The following is a 16707-nucleotide window of genomic DNA, read 5'->3' on the forward strand; positions in this document are numbered from 1 at the left end:
TCCCGGCTGATGTAGACGTTTCACTCAATAAATATACTTTATCAATTAAGATTTATTTGCGTCTGCGACTTGCTACGTCCGACCAAACTTTTTTTAAATTCTATAAAAGTCACACAACCACAAGTTTGTTAGTCCCGGAGGTCACATTTCTTTTTGCTACTAATTCCCAAAACTGTCAGTATTTCTCCCCAAAGTAGTCATAATTCATTCCATCGAGACAGGAAAGATCCGAATTGGAAAAATCTTATCGATATCGTCTTTTTGTAACGGTTTGTACCCCATTGTTTCTAGGAGGACAGTCCTTATCTAATACTTTTCGGCTTTCGTCTTTATCGCGTATTTTATACATGCGCCCCGATTTCCCAAAGGGACATCATTCCAGATTTTTATTAAAATTGTACTTCCGATGAAAGCCCTTCCCTATTGGAAAATAAATTGCATTTTTGCTGCTTAACGTGACACAACGTTCCGCTTTATATAATCACAGTCGTAGGCAATTATTATGTTAGTTGGGATGGAATTATTCATGGATTGCCCCGGCAAAAATTCAATTTCAATTCTTTGAAATAGTTTTTTTTATTCTAGATGCTTTGGATATAGTCAATTTAAACTGTCCATTATGGAAAGAGTTTTGGGAAAACTGGAGAGTTTTGAACTTTTGATGTGCACTTAAAGTGTCGATTTGCATAATTATAATTGACAAGATTGATTTTTGGTTTAACACTAAAAATTTTAAATGTACAATGTATCTGATAACCAAGTTGAACCTAAGAATGTACAAAGTATTAAAGGAATTTTTATTTATTTTTTTTAGCTACCTTTGAGATTCAGTATCTTTGTAACATGAACTGGAGAGGTGTTTTGGCTTATTTTTGTAGTTCAAATAAAAAAGATACTTGAGAAGATCATAATTTTTCTTTGGTTATCTTCTTTTAGACACTTGCACTGATGTTCCACAGATTCTATTATAAACTTCTTCACAATCACTTCTTTGGTTTTGAACATTATTGTAACCTAGCATTTGTTACTTCTGGATGTTATAAAGAAAAACATGTTTTTTTTAACCCAAATAGGCTATTTCCCATATTCACTATGATCAAAAATTTAATTATCATCAAATGACCGGCATAAGTTATTTATAATAATTACCCAAAAACAAGAATAATTTAACTGTTTAACATCAGCAAAAAAATTTGTTATTTCAGTTAAAACATTCCTTAGTCGTGGAGATTTTAATTAAAACCGTTTCAGCTATTCAAACATAATTCAATTTTCAATTAGTAACTTTATGCAGCTTTGCAGAAGTCCATTTTGCTTCTTAAGGGCAAATGGGTCATTACCAAAGGGCACTTTAACGTTAACGTAATCTAGTTAAAAAATGCAACTTTTGCTGTACTTTTTCTGGTCAAATTAAATATATAAAAGAGAAAGTTCAAATTAAATCTAACCCCCGGAATTTACACGAAGTTTTAATTATTTTGGCGCTACTAAACACACCTAAATAACTGGATGAAAAATGCCTAATTGCTCCTTTTGGACTTTTGAGATTACATCTGTTATAGCAGCAGGGTAAATGGCGTTTTTAATTAGGAAACTTTGCCAAAGTGATTCAACATCCAGTTTCTCGAGATAGAATTGTAATTTGTTGATTTGCTTGATTTACAAAATGAGAAATTCTAAGTGAATCTAGCCTATTGAATGCAAATCTTTTCACCACTGTTAATGAAAAACTTCCGGGATCTTTTAAGCCGAAAATACACACCACGTGCCGTTTTTTTCTTTTTATTATTCGATTCCGTCATAAATAGGCTGCAAGCCATCAAAAAGAGCGAGAAAAATGTTGTTTGCAACTGGATACAACTTATTCCAGAAACATTATTTTAAACTGTCCGAACGCTAATTATTTCCATTGAAAACAGTTTCAATCAATTTTCCATGAATCGTTACCCTTTCATTACGAAAAAAAATCATATTTCAGCGCGCTGTATTTGAGTAATTGCGCCATTTATCACAATTACAATGCTGCAGAAACGTTACTAACTAAATAATCGCTCAAAAACTCCATGATTAATTAGGAAATAATTGAAGGCTTACAATGACTGTCATATTTGTACAATTACCTAGAAGGAACTGACAAACTTTAATAATGGAGTGAAACTTTTGCGTATAAGTAACTGAATTTCCATTATGTTGTGTATTGTGACAAAACTTTTTTAATCAAAAAACCTATCTAGTTTGCAAATTTGCACCTACAAAACAAGATTTCTTGTAGTTTTGTTCTCTATACATTTTCATATTAACTCAAAAAGTAAATTTAAATTTTGATATGACTGTTTAATAATATGCTTATTACTCACTAGTTTTGCATAAATAATAACACCCAGGATTTACTCGTGAGTATTGGTTCAGTCCACCGGATTTTGAAAGTAACGTTTTTGAATCTTTGCATTTGTCAAATTAAAAATATTTATCTTAAACTTTTACTTTCTATTACATTATAACGTCGTATTTTGACAGATGACATTTGGCTGTCAGTATAGCTCTGTCTTTTGTTCTGTTAGAAACCTGGAAACTGTTAAATTCATTCTCATAGAGGTACAAAACAACCAAAGTTTGACTTTGGTTGAATGCATTGTATACCTTTATTAGTGCTTTTTGGGCATTTATTACATTTGGTTGTCTGTTTCTGACTTAATTTTATTCTATTTTTAAATATGACAACCACAAAACAAAAATTCAGTAAAATCAGCTTTATGAGTGGAATTTTGACAGTTTGTTCAGTTATGAAACTTTGATAACCACTGTCTTTTTTCCTTTTAAAAAGTCTTCTTCTTTCAGAATTTCTATAGTAGTTATAGTAGGCTGAAAACTGTTTGGTTTTAGTTACCTTCTTCATAAATAACAGTTATGTTTATACTAATATGATCTAAAACACAATATTTGAAAACTACATCGGACAGTTTAACTAGACTAAAACAAACATCCTTTCAAAATAGGATTTCGTCACTTCATCCGTGTAAAGGGTCCCTTAAGGGTATACTGGGTAGGTTTTAGGCTCGAAAGTGTTTTGAATTATTACTCTGTAAACATTTTGTTGTTAATGGAATTCAGCCCTGAATTAATTATCAAGTTTGTGCTGGTTTGCGTGAAAGAAAAATGCGGACGTCATTGATACTTTTGTTGCAACGTCCATTCAGTAAATGACGTACTTTACTTCTCGAGTTACTGAAATTTTACTGTGATTCAATTTTAACTGAAATAAAAATGTGAATTTACGGATTTTACGTTGATCGAAAGATGAGCACGAGTTTTAGATTAAATTGCGAGGCGGTTTCCTTTCAACTTTTATTAAGTGATAACCCGCCATATCTAGCACCGGCAAAATGTGGGATAAAGTTTAATATTGTCAGAGGCAAAAGAGGAAAAGCGAAATTTTCGAACCGCCAATATTAGAGTTTCACAAATATGGCGCCAGTCATAAAGTGTTAACAGCTAAATGAACCGTTTTCATTTCCAATAACAACTTTTTCGGTTATTCCTTTCAATTTATTTGTCAAACCACTTTAACTACGAATAAACAAATTTCAAACAGAATTTATAATAATATTTACGGCACTACTGGGGTGCTAATTGCCAGTTATTGCGCGCACACTTTAAATATACGAAAGTATTTCTGGAAAATCTCTACTAAACTATCCAATTGTTTGGAAAATGACCGAGTGAAATACAAAACGTCGCAAAACGCTCGTTAAGGCTTTGAACGGACCGCAATTCCTACGAGAAAATGCTTTGTCGTGGAACAATTATGATTTTAAGCTGTCCAATAAAATGTATAGTTTATGCTGTGCTAATAAAATTTCTTTGTTTTTTCAAGAAAATTTTACTTAAAGACGAAATAATATAATGAAAAGATTTAAATAATTCTGTCTATAAAGTTGTCCATATTGGAAATACAGAATTATACAAAGTTATTGGTATGTATTCAAAATTTAGCCAAAAAAATTCAGAACGTATGCCAAAATCCGTTGTTTTTATTCATGCAAGAGAAAAAACATATAAATCTCAGTATTCCGGTTACTTAAGTTCGTTTTTGACGTCTGGAACATCAAAAATCCAATTTGGGGCTGAGATTGAGCGACTAATTCAACTAGCCTATCCACAAGCACCGGAAGAGTTTCTGAACCAGATATAGATTTAGATAGATTTTAGAAACTTGACTGATGCAGCTTAGAATTTGAAGCCGCAAAGAACATTTCCTACAAAAGAGAAAGAATGCGGGAAGTAAAAAAGACCAAGCAGATTCTACCTTGAATTTGATTGTTAAAAAGCTGGATGAAATTTTGCAAAAAGGCGACAATAACATAAGAAGCCACTCTCTGTAGTAAGTAACTCTTTAGCTCCCAAATTAAGGATTTCTATGGTTAAAAGGTGTAATGGTAGTTTAATCGCTCAAGGACTATTGAACAACAAAAATGTGATGTGTTTACCATTGACACTGGGGCAACAAGATCTATTGTGAGGTTTGACCTAAATCAGACACGACAAATGAACCAATGTAGCATTTTTCCGCTTGTCGTCAAAAAACGTTCCCAAGTACAGTTTTGCAGGCAATTTTCCAACGATAGGAAAAATGTGTGTGGATTAAAAAAATTACTTACCTTCTGGGGTTAGTTTACGGTGTCATTCCATCTGAAACAAGACAATCCAGTCACTTTTACACTCACAAGATTGTTGAATCAACACTTTCACATCAGAAAACACAACCGTAGTGTTACAGATACAATTCCTTCTAATCTATAAGTTTAGTGAATAAGCAGAAGTCATCCTACAGCCATTTCCAATATTTAATGTGTGTAATAACATCAGGTGAGTAAATACACCAATATTTACTGCTTATGAGTAAGTATATTATCAGTTTTATCTTATCGGCACGGCAATACACTATTAATTAATCAGCAAATTAATAGCTGATTTATTGTCTAACAGTTTAAGATAGAACCAAAATAGTTATACCAAGAAAAAAAGCTGAAATAACTGTTTTTACAGTTTGATTATTTTGTATAAATTATATGAGTGACTTGTTTTGACGTCAAACATCATGTGTTTTATTTTCCACACTTTAATGATAATATTCTTAGTAGTTTTGGCATGCAAGAAAATTTATTGGTACTAAATCATTTTTGATGCATGCGTTTAAAATTCACTTTCAGAGATAATTGATTTTTATTGAACAACCTATAAATCTGAAAGATCTGGCAAACTGGATTATCATTTTACAGCCACCGTTGTAAAATTGCCGACCAGGTATTTTCAGTATCTTGCCACAACACATCTAGGTCAGTATATATTTAGTTTGGACTAGATACTCTATGTTTTACTGTTAGTCTAATGCACTTTGGTGAATAAAACTTATTTTTTCAGAAAAAGTAGCAAAATAACAACATTGTTTTCTTTTCCAACCGGTTTCAAGGATAAAAATAACGGCTCGTTTTCGGTTATTTTCAGCCACTTTATACACTCTCTGCAAGTTTATTTAAAGCACTCTTGCGTGCTAAATTTCAACATAAAGTGTTGTACCTAGACGCTCAAATAAATTTATTACCCACAACCCACTTTGGGAAATACCAGAATAAAAATCTTGTTGTTTTTTCAGAAAGATTCGTTTAATACTTTAGTATTGTTTTAAATAATAAAGTAAAAATTAAACTTTCCAAACTTGTGTCTTAATTAAACCTTTTCTAGTATCAAGCAATCTTAACCAACAAAACCAAAAGTCTTCTGACCAACTTTCCCCTAATAGTAACATTCTAAAATGGGATGGATATTCCTTAAATCTGTCCCGTTATATTAACTTGACAGAGGTAGCTCGTTCATAAACCGTTTACATGATACGTCAAAATGTTGTTTGTTAACCCCCAATTCAATCCTTGTAAGTGATGTATGCCCCTAACATTGGCTAAGTTGAGTTTAAAGACAGCTTAGCTTTAAGTTTAGTTTAGACTGTGTTTTTTTGTACTTGATTATAGTCACATTCAAACTTATAATCGACTTGGAAGTGTTGGGGAAACAAGCGTTATTGAATTTTGAACCACCCATTGACTACTTTCAATATCTCAGGAACGCTTTCTGTAATATGCACAGTTTGAGCTTATTAAAAACTAAAATTTTTAAAAATGTTTATGGGTAATATGATTGAATCTTGAAAATTAACTTTTACTGTCTAAATACTTTCAGATTAATGGTATTAATCTACATTTTGTTAAAAAAAATCAAGTTTTAAGTTGAAAACTGAAATTTTGGTGCATTCTTTTTTTTGGTGCACAAATTTTGTATTAAAATCAAAAATAATGAAATTAAGGGGGTGGTCAAGTCAAAAAACACCCTCAAGAAGTTTTATTAAGTTAATTTGGTTTTTACATAAATTTTATTAAAAGTTTCTTTAATAGAACAAAAAGACTAAACTCTACACCTGAATTGTATTATAATCGTTGTATCGAACTGGCATGATTTATCACCACCATATTTTGTCGACAGCTAATAAACAATCATTAACCCGAAGTTCCGACTAAATAATTTAGTTATGCGAACTATTAATCTTGTACCTGTGTGTGTTTTGGGTAAAGTTTATTGCGCTTTATTTCTTCCTGTTTGCTTTCAGTTATAAATATTCCTGTCTGGTTTGAATATACAGAAAAATCACAATGACTGCCAAATTAATCGAGTCTATTTTGACCAGTCTAATTGTTTTGGCACAACTAGAACTGGGACTGGAATTAGGTAAATATTCCCGTAGGAAATTGGGTTAACAACTCAATTTTATAACAATCTTAGTGGTAAGAGTTATAACTGGTTTCAGTTCCAGACGGAATTCTTAAAGCTGCGGGAATTAGAGCAAAATAGAGGCGCATAAACAATCTCTTCTTACATCTAGTTAGTATTCCCTCTAAGGGACTTAAAGCTTCTTAAAACATGTAAACGTATATCCCCAACAGAAGCCGACAAGGAAACTTTAACCGAGAACATTAAGTGATTTACTGGGTACGAATTTTCTCCCAAAACTTAGAATCTGGCGGTTTGGCAACGGTATTCGATATTATTAAACTTGTGAATGGAGGTAGAAAACTAACTTTCAATTTTATTAATTTCTGAGTTTAGCAAAGTGGTAACACTGCAACAAAAAAACAGAAGACAGTTTTATGGCCACATTGTTGTGTTAATACCTTGGCTTTACTTTGACGTCAGAAACTTTAGTGAAGTCAAAAAACTATTTTATGTATTGAGATGTCTCATTAATTGAGAAATTTAATCAAACATTATATTTTTAACTATTTAAGCAATCTACCAACTTTGTTCATTATAATATGCGCATATAAATCCAGTTTGGCTTAATTTGCAACCAGTGTTTATAATATAGTAAATGATAATGAATGCTTGAATTTCAAATCTATCAACATGCAACCGGTTACGCTAAATTCAATTTATTTATTTAGTTCCAGTCACTTCCAACAGAGAATAACCTGTTATTTATCACGTAATACCCAGCTAATATGGCACTGACTAGGTGGTTCGTCCCTTGCCATTACATGTTCTGGGCAATTTATTTGACACGTAATTTGTTATGACGTTTATCTGCCCCGGTGTAAACCCATATTTACTTTAGATGATATTTGTGTTTCGAGTAAAGTTACTTGACATTTAGTCGGTGTTGTTTTTCTGTGAAAAAGTTCTTAAAACAACATTATCCAGCATAAATGGTTAAATAGTAAAAAAGTAAAAAGCTGACAAACAATGCTTGTATAATGTTTGAAAAATTTGTGATAAACGGGTCAAAATGTAGGGTTATTTATCTTTGGTGGCGGTTTTTTAATGCTTCCACAAACCACGGAGATTTCAATTTTAATGCCACCACAACATAGCACAAAAATGGGGCAAACCATTAAAAAACTTTATAATTACAGTTTTAATGTACCCTATCACTCAAGCATGTTTTGTGATTGTTAATTTTGACATTACGCTACAATTTTGAAATAAAATTGTTTTTTTTCTATGACTTTTTAATGACATGCTTATTACTTACTAGTTTTGAATAGATAATAACACCCATTACCTATCCGTAACGATCAATTCTCACAGATATTTTGTTATGACATTTGGCTGTCAGTTACAGACTGTCTGTAGTAGAAAACTGTCAAATTCGATCCCATAGAGGTACAAAACATAAATAATAACAAAATCAGTGTGATTTTGCTTGAATGCATTTTATATCTCCATCAGTGCAATTTTGACATTTGTAACTTTTGGCCTTATTAGTGGAACTTTGACAGTTAGGACATTTGGCTGTCAATTACAGTTCTGTTCTAAACTTGAAAACTGTCCAATTCAATTTCATGAAGGTACAAAACAACGAAACATACTCGAAAAGTAACGAAATCAGTTTGACTTTGGTTGAATGCATTTTATACTTCCATTGGAGCATTTTTGACATTTGTAACATTTGAGTGTGTGTTTCTGACTTAATTTTAGTTTATTTTTTAATATAACAACCGTCAAAATTTTCTCTATAGAGCTGTAAAATCATAAAACCGTCTTAATGGCGGATTGCACTGATATAATTAAGGGCACCCTAGGGTTCACCTAGACAAATTTGTGATTTTACTGTGACAGATCACGTGCAAAATGTCACAGTCAAATTAAAACCTAGCCTAGGGTGCCCTTAAATAGATCGGTGCAATCGGCCCTAAAACCCAGTAAAATAGGTAGAAATAGTACAAAATGTATTTTATAGCTTTATGAGTGAAATTTTGACAGCTATGACATTTAAGCTATTCTGTCCTAAACCTGGAAACTGTCAAATTCAATCCCATGGAGGTACAAAATAACGAAACATACTTAAAAATTAACAAAAGTAGTGGGACTCAATTTATTTTGATTTTTGCGATAACTGCCAAATTATCTGGTACAAAACCAGATACCAGGAACAAAATAGCAAGTGTCGGCTATACTATCACGTTGACAACAAATGAAATTTTGACCTTCTTTTGTTGTGAATACTTATGACAGTGACAAAAAGTCTAGTATTCTACACGGATGTAAAGCTATCATTACATGTTCGTTTAATAATATACTATTAACGTTAAATTAAACAGTGCAGAATAACTGGCTTTTAAACTTGTAGCCCACCAACAGATTCACCAAACAATGACTCAAAACCGTTAATATTCCGTTGTTTAGATGTTGTGTTTTGCGAACTGGAAAATTAAAGAACCGTCCCAATTTTCTCTCTCATCTCCCAATTCCAAATAAATGTTGAAAGTTTTAATTTTATTGTCACTACAAATGGAATTTAATTTTAACCCTTAAAAATGTTGCAAAGAATATGAAACACAATGGAATTATTATATGGAACTATATTTTATTATGAAATTCCTATTTATTAACAGAACTGAAGAAGTCAATTCACTTATTAGTTAATAATATAGTCTAAGTAGACTTGAAACATAATTATTGTTTATCTAATGAATTTTACGATAAACAAAACAACGACAAACAAAAATAGAACTTTTTTTGGTTTGCTACTTAAAAAGAATTGTTTACTTTTCCAATAAAACAAATAGCAGTTTATTCCAAGTTACTGATTAAACTTAAAACCGCCGAAATGCCAATTAACTAAACCTAAAGCTTAAATAAAATTCCAATTAGGAAAAAATTAGAATGCTTAATCTGGCAGAGCCCTTTTTGAGCAATTTAGCCTTTCTAGAGTATTCACCGTAAATAATTGTATTTTATTTTGGTTTGCCTGGTTTTTTTCCCAAGCTCAAATTAAAAACTAGTTAAACTGGAACGAATCGCTTAAATCGAGCCCTTTTGAAATATGCAAACCGTTCCAGTTGAAATTACTGGTTATATTTATGTTAGTTTAACCTGCGTATGTATTTTACTAATTTTTGTAACGTAGACCAAAAATTGATTTATGTGTGTGTCAATTAACGTAAAACAAGTTTACGGTTTGAGGTTGCGGCCTAAATTATTTCGCTTTTTTATAGGCATTTCGTGCTATAAAGTTTAGCACTACGTCATAAAAATATTATATTTAATTTTGAGTTTATGGCGTTCGCAATAAACGCAAACATTAAAAGTCCCTTTCATTTTCTTCTATTTAAACACCTTGGCTCGTCTGTATATTACAAATGTGCTAATTATTAGTTGTGGGTTCAAACTTTACTTATTGCTGCGGATTAAGGTTTAATTGATAGGGCATCTATTCATCAATAATAGGCATTGTCTATTGAAACCCTCGGTTAAAACAAACTTCTGGTTTAATTGACCAAAAACAGAACGACGTAACATGTTATACGTCATATACATGTTTACGGTAGTTACACATAACATTTTTAAAATGCTTGCATTGTTTCACATTTTTCTCACACAAACCCTTCAATCACTCAACCAATTTAGATGATGAAAATGAGACTAAACATTTGTTGGCGTGAAATATAAATATTGGATTTTAGGTTATTTTCGGCCACTTCCATACACTTCCTAATATATTAAAAGCAGACCGACAGAGACAGAGAGAAAACCGACTAACCTACGCCGGGTTCAAACGAATAATTTATCACCGGTCGGAGCTTTGAAAGTGTCCAGAATTAAAATCTTTGTTTAAATCTGCGTTTCCCCGAAACATTCACGAATTAGAGACCCACCGGTTAATTGTGTTTCGTTTTTGGTTTTGAGGATTTGCAGACTTGAAATATTTCCAGGCTCTCGTATACCGCTAGACGAGGGTGAACCAGTTCTTTCATTTCGTCAGCTTTAAAAGTATATTATTCCTGCATAAAAGCTCTCCCACTTGATCACTCTTTTGTGGAATCCTAATGAATGGATTTTAATTTAATAATCCCACAGGAAAATGACAAATGATGGTGGTTGAACGAAAGTGCGTGACTGAGGAATTTAAGAAAACAAACTAACTGTTAATAAAATTATTTAAAAAAGTTACAATAACTGGCATGTTAAGACCGTATATCATATATTTTTCGATTGTAAACAAATTTCCAGCAAACTGCCAAGGTAAACATTGTCTAACAGACAGGTTCAACTGAAAATACATCATAAGTCGGGTTTGCACTTAATTTGAATGAAATAATGAGGTCATATTGTTAGCTTGATGTACAGCACACTTCGGAAGTTTTCCATACTAGGATGACGTAAGTCGAAAATAGGTTTGAAACAAAAAGATATTGCTTAAAAAGTGACACATTGACTAAATAAAAATATCATTATTTTTATTGTTTGAAAAATATGTAAATTGTGCCTTTTTGCATTCAAAATATCTTTAAAATATCTCACAATGCTTCATTATTGCTCAAAATGCCTTAAAACTGCCTAAAATGCTTCATATTACGTTGAAATACCTCGAAATGTCTTTAAATTATTTAAACTGCCTCAGAATGCCTTCAAATGTTTATCTACACATTTGTGGCATTCTTAAATTTAGTTATAAGATCCCTGATATTGACTTGATTAGACAGTGGTAAAATTGTAAGAACTAGGTACGTCACGTGACTTTGATAATTCAATTTTTGAGCTTGCAACACTGTAAAGACCAGTTGACATTGTCAAAAACACTGACGTGACCTTCAAAATGCAGTTTAAACTTTAAAAACTTGGTAAATTAAATTTAGACTATTTTAGACAGTTGTAGAAGCTGAAATTGTAAGAGACATATCACGTGTGACTTTGATTATGCAATTTTAGAGCTTGCAACACTGTAAAGACCAGTTGACATTGTTTAAAACAGTGACGTGACCTTCAAAATGCAGTTTAAACTTGGGAAAATTGATAAATAAAATTTAGATAGTTAAAGTAAGTACTTAAATTGCAAAATACACGTCACTTGACGTGGTAAAATAAATTTAGACTATTTTAGACAGTTGTAGAAGCTGAAATTGTAAGAGACACATCACGTGTGACTTTGATTATGCAATTTTAGAGCTTGCAACACTGTAAAGACCAGTTGACATTGTCAAAAACACTGACGTGACCTTCAAAATGCAGTTTAAATTTGGGAAAATTAATAAATAAAATTTTGACAGTTGGAAAAAAATTAAATTGCAAAGTACACGTCACTTGACGTTGACGTTGCAATTCTGAGCTTGCACCACTATAAAGGCCAGTTGATATCTGTCAAAATTAATCACGTGACCGTTAAAATGTGGTTTAAACTTTAAAAAAACTTGGTAAATTAAATTTAGGCTTATGCAATTTTAGTACTTGCAACACTGTAAAGTCCGGTTGACACCTCTCAAAAACAGTCACGTGACCTTAAAAATGTAGTTTAAATGTTGAAAAATTGGTAAATTATTATAATAATTTGTAATGAATATTGTTTCAACTTAATATCATGTAACAAAAATTTTACCATAATAATTACATGTGCGGTCAATTTTGTTATATCGATACACTATATTGTGTACTGCTTGGTCTATTACAATGTATTTCTTAAAATATCGCAAAATTTCCTTTATTTAGGCTTTATTTCGCTCAAAATTCCAATGAAAATATCGCAAAACATTTTGAAATATACAGTCAATACCTCAAAATGCTGGTAATACTGACAAAGTGCCTCATAATACCTCGAGTGTGTACACCAAAATACTTCGGCAATCTACCCTTCGACTATCATCAAAGCTAAAAATATACCCTAAACTATTTGACTGGAAAACGTGAGATAGTGCCTAATCTGACAAGGATTCCTCAATGTTCGCAGTATTAAGGCTTAATTGAATCGTTTTGGAACAATTCCAAAAACTTGCAAAGGGGAATCAAGCTGATTCGTTTAGATTAGTTAGCAAACGTGTATAGCGATTTACGTTGATTCGAAGCAAGGGGATTCTAAAATTAACGAAATAACGCTTGATGGCTTACAAACTTTCCGGTTATTCCTCTCAAAAAATAGATAGCAAAACAAGAGACGAGAACAATTTATTCCATCATTAAGGCTGGAAAATGTTCAAAACACAAAAACGCCAGACACCATTGTTGTGTTGTCGTTTAGCCAACTTTACACATCCACTTTTTATAGGATTGTCTATAAAGGGTGACAATGTTTCAGCAAAAATCTCGTGTAAAGCGGGGTAAATAAGCTTTTTTTGATGACAACTCGCGGAGAGAAAATTGGACCTAAATAATGGAAAAACGCAATGTTGAAATTTTGATTTTATTTTGTTTGCATTTCATGATAGCTTTTTATAAAATTAATTTTACTTACTGAGTTTGAGTTGTATTTTAGATCTAACCTAACAAAATTAAAGCTCCCATGATATGCAAATTAAATGCTGCAATAACGATGAATTAATCCCCTAACTAGAGGATTTTCCGCCATATTTATAGGGCAGATTCGGTGATTGTTTCAAAGTTGACCAGTTCGGAATAAAATTCACTTTTTATCCAATTTTTACATAATCCCCCGGCTGTGTACAGTGTCTGTTTTATTTATTTTCTCCTATAGCGTTCCAATGCTAATATTTACAATATAATATTTTTACTTTACAGTCTGCCGCTTCGAATGCGATTTTTATCATTACATAAACGTTTATATTTAGACTTAGATAATCATTCTAGGATAATTAATAGTTAACAGTTAGACGACAGAACAGAAAAATCCTGTTTGAAATAAAAGTGGAATTTCGGTGGGTGTTACTATTCATTCATGCTAAGTTAAAACCTGAATAAGAAGCAGGGAAGCGTGCTGAATAAAAACATGGTTGTATACAATATTCTCCTTAAATTATACGGATTTTCTTACCGACTTTCCAATCCACTTCAAGTGCAATTTTGGTGACAAAGTTAGGTTGTGATCAAGGCCCACAAGGGACTAAACAACTTTGACACTTTTTATACGAAAAACCCTAAAGTTTAGTACAAAACTTGTCAATAATAAAAAAAAGTTTTTTGAGACGGTTGATAATGCTTGACATTCTGGATTCCTTAACCACAACCTAGAATAGTTCAAACTTAATTTAAAACTTATTGAAAAAACTTAAGTGTGTTAACAAGACTATTTTATTGAAACTTACCTTCGCCTAGTTAATGAATGATACAAACTTGAACTTCAAAGACGTGAAAGTCAAACGAGCATTTACAAAGTTGGTAATTTATTACCTGAAGTTCTTGCTTATAGTTTAATACAAAAATATGGATTGTTTCTAGCTTTTAAAGTGAATAATAATAGTATACATATTATTCAACGAGCGTGTAATAGCCATTACATGTGTTCTTATGAATGCAACTAATAACACACACAATAACTATCCTAGTTTAGTGCTGGACAATTTGGCAGCTTTTTGACAGCCAAATCAACGACAACAAGATTAAAAATGGAATTTATAATGTCACATGAGTTTTAAATGTCATTTAAAGGATCACCTAATCGTAATAAGTTTAAACTGATATCTTTAAAGACACGTGACCCTCTTTTCAGTACAAATGACCACGTGACGATTTTCAATTATTATAACATCAAACAAATGTCAAAATATTATTTGAAGAGTCACGTGACGCCTTATAATAGTGCTAATTGTCACGTGACGATTTTAAATATTGAAATATATTTTTAAAGGTCACATGACTCTTTTTCAATGCCAAACTGGAATCCTGAAGGTCACGTAACTGTAAATAGCGAAATATTGTTTAAAGGGTCACGTGACCGTTTTTTTCAGTTTGAACTGAGACTTTTTACGACTCCTTTTAACGGGCAAAAGTCATAACTGTCAAAATTTCACTCATAAAGCTATAAAATACGTTTGGTACTGTTTATACTGATTTTACTGGATTTTAAGTGTTTTGTGGTTTTACAGCTACTTGGAGAGGATTTTGGAGGTTGTCATATTTAAAAATCGACTAAAATTAAGTCAAAAACACACAACAAATGTTATTATGCCAAAAATGCCACTGGTGAAGGTACAAAATGCATTCAAAGTCAAACTGATTTCGTTACTTTTTATGTGTGTTTGGTTGTTTTGTACCTCCATGGAATTGAATTTGAAAGTTTCCAGGTTTAGGACAACACTGTAACTGACTGCCAAATGTCACAACTGTCAAAATTCCACTCATAAAACTATAAAATGAGTTTGGTACTGTTTATACTGATTTTACTGGATTTTAAGTGTTTTGTGGTTTTACAGCTATTTGGAGGCTATCATATTTAAAAATCGACTAAAATTAAGTCAAAAACAGGCAACCAAATGTCACATATGCCAAAAATACACTGATGAACGTATAAAATGCATTCAACCAAAGTCAAACTGATTTTGTTACTTTAATTTCGTTGTTTTGCGATCTCTATGGGATTGAATTTGATAGTTTCCAAGTTTAGAACAGACAGCCAAATGTCATTTGTCAAAATATGACGTAATAATGTAAAAGAAAGGAAAATCATTTATTTACAAACCTTTAACGTAAAGAAGTGTTATTTGTTCTTTACATGTGCAGCATTTACGTAAATCACAGCATTTACGTAAGCAAAAGTAGCTTTCTGCTTGCAGTTTTTTTTTTACCAATTGCAAAGTATGAACTGCTGTGATTTACGCAAATGTAGAACATGTGGAAAGCTGTAAAAAAGTAATTTAATGTGGATTTCCCTGAAAATAGTGACAAAAGACAGCAAAACAATAAAGTATTTCTGCTGTTTATGTACCTCAAAAAATTAATAATAGAATTGAAATTAGAATTACATACATATATGAGACATAATATTTAACTTTAATCATTTGGGATCACATCAACCCTGAAATGTACGTATTTACCTTTTTTTTTTGTGAAATCTACTAAAAACGGTTTCAAACGCAAAATAAATCGGATCACACTGTAATCTAAAAAAGCATCGTCAAAATATCCAACAAAGAAGTGTTTGGTTCAGTGACTTGATTATCCAAAACAAAATACTGAGAAGAAACGAAGTAAAATTGCGTTCTTAAGATAAACCAGCCAAAATATCGTTTAGGGAGCGTGCAGTGTATTCAAGATAATGGAAAACTGCTAATATTAAGAGTATTCTGGGTTTTATGGAGGGTTTTTACAAGATAAAACGCTTTTTCTAGAAAGGTCCCAATCTGGGGCCTTCCTGGAGGAGAAGTTGTTTACGTTAAATACAAAAAAGTAATTTGTCCTGGATTATTATTTTTAAAAAAAGTTACCTTTCAGTCATGTAGTGTGAGTTTTCATGTTAGCAGTCACTGATGTTCAACAAACTGGCCACCATAAATGATTAAGTTCTTTAAAAGAAAAGTCAATATGTGCATTGTTCTAGCTATTTAATACACCGAAATAAAACTGGAAAGTTTCTTGGAAATGTTCGCGTATTTTCAAGTTTCCCGGCCAGTGAAAACGGTGTGGTGTGCGCATCGAAGCAACAGCGATAACTGATGTGGGAAAATTGTCAGCGAGATGAACGTTAGATTTTGGTGCGCTTGCGAGATCCACTAAACAGATTAGAACAGCAAAAACGCAAATTTCATTAAAAAAAAAATCAAAATTCCCCAATTTCCGCTGATGAAATGACTGACGTGAAAATTACGACTTAAAAAGATATGCCAGACGTTGACTTTTTTTAATTCGCATTTCTTCAAAGTCTAAAAGCAAAATCGTAAAATCAGAGTTTACTGGAAATCACGTCTGGAAATTTAATAAGTTAAATAAATAAATTTT

The 16707-nt window shown here is 31.8% G+C and overlaps 1 protein-coding gene across 5 annotated transcripts in view; it reads right to left on the reverse strand.

Moving 5' to 3' along the window:
• Positions 1–16428, reverse strand: part of Oct-TyrR (Octopamine-Tyramine receptor) — a 42224-nt gene extending 25796 nt beyond the window's left edge. The window contains exons 1-2 of one of the 5 annotated variants that reach the window (XM_081988974.1): positions 16197–16428; positions 4659–4689 (exon numbers count right to left, since the gene is read on the reverse strand). The gene's annotated coding sequence lies outside the window, so the exon portion shown is untranslated. Of the gene's footprint in view, positions 1–4654; positions 4874–16196 lie in introns of those variants that run through there. The other 4 variants (XM_081988971.1, XM_081988975.1, XM_081988973.1 and 1 more) reach the window with 4 other exon arrangements.
• Positions 16429–16707: the final 279 nt, after the last annotated feature.

The sequence above is a fragment of the Ips typographus genome, linkage group LG11, assembly GCF_016097725.1.
Source record: "Ips typographus isolate SLU linkage group LG11, UJ_Ityp_2.0, whole genome shotgun sequence".
NCBI lineage: Eukaryota > Metazoa > Arthropoda > Insecta > Coleoptera > Curculionidae > Ips > Ips typographus.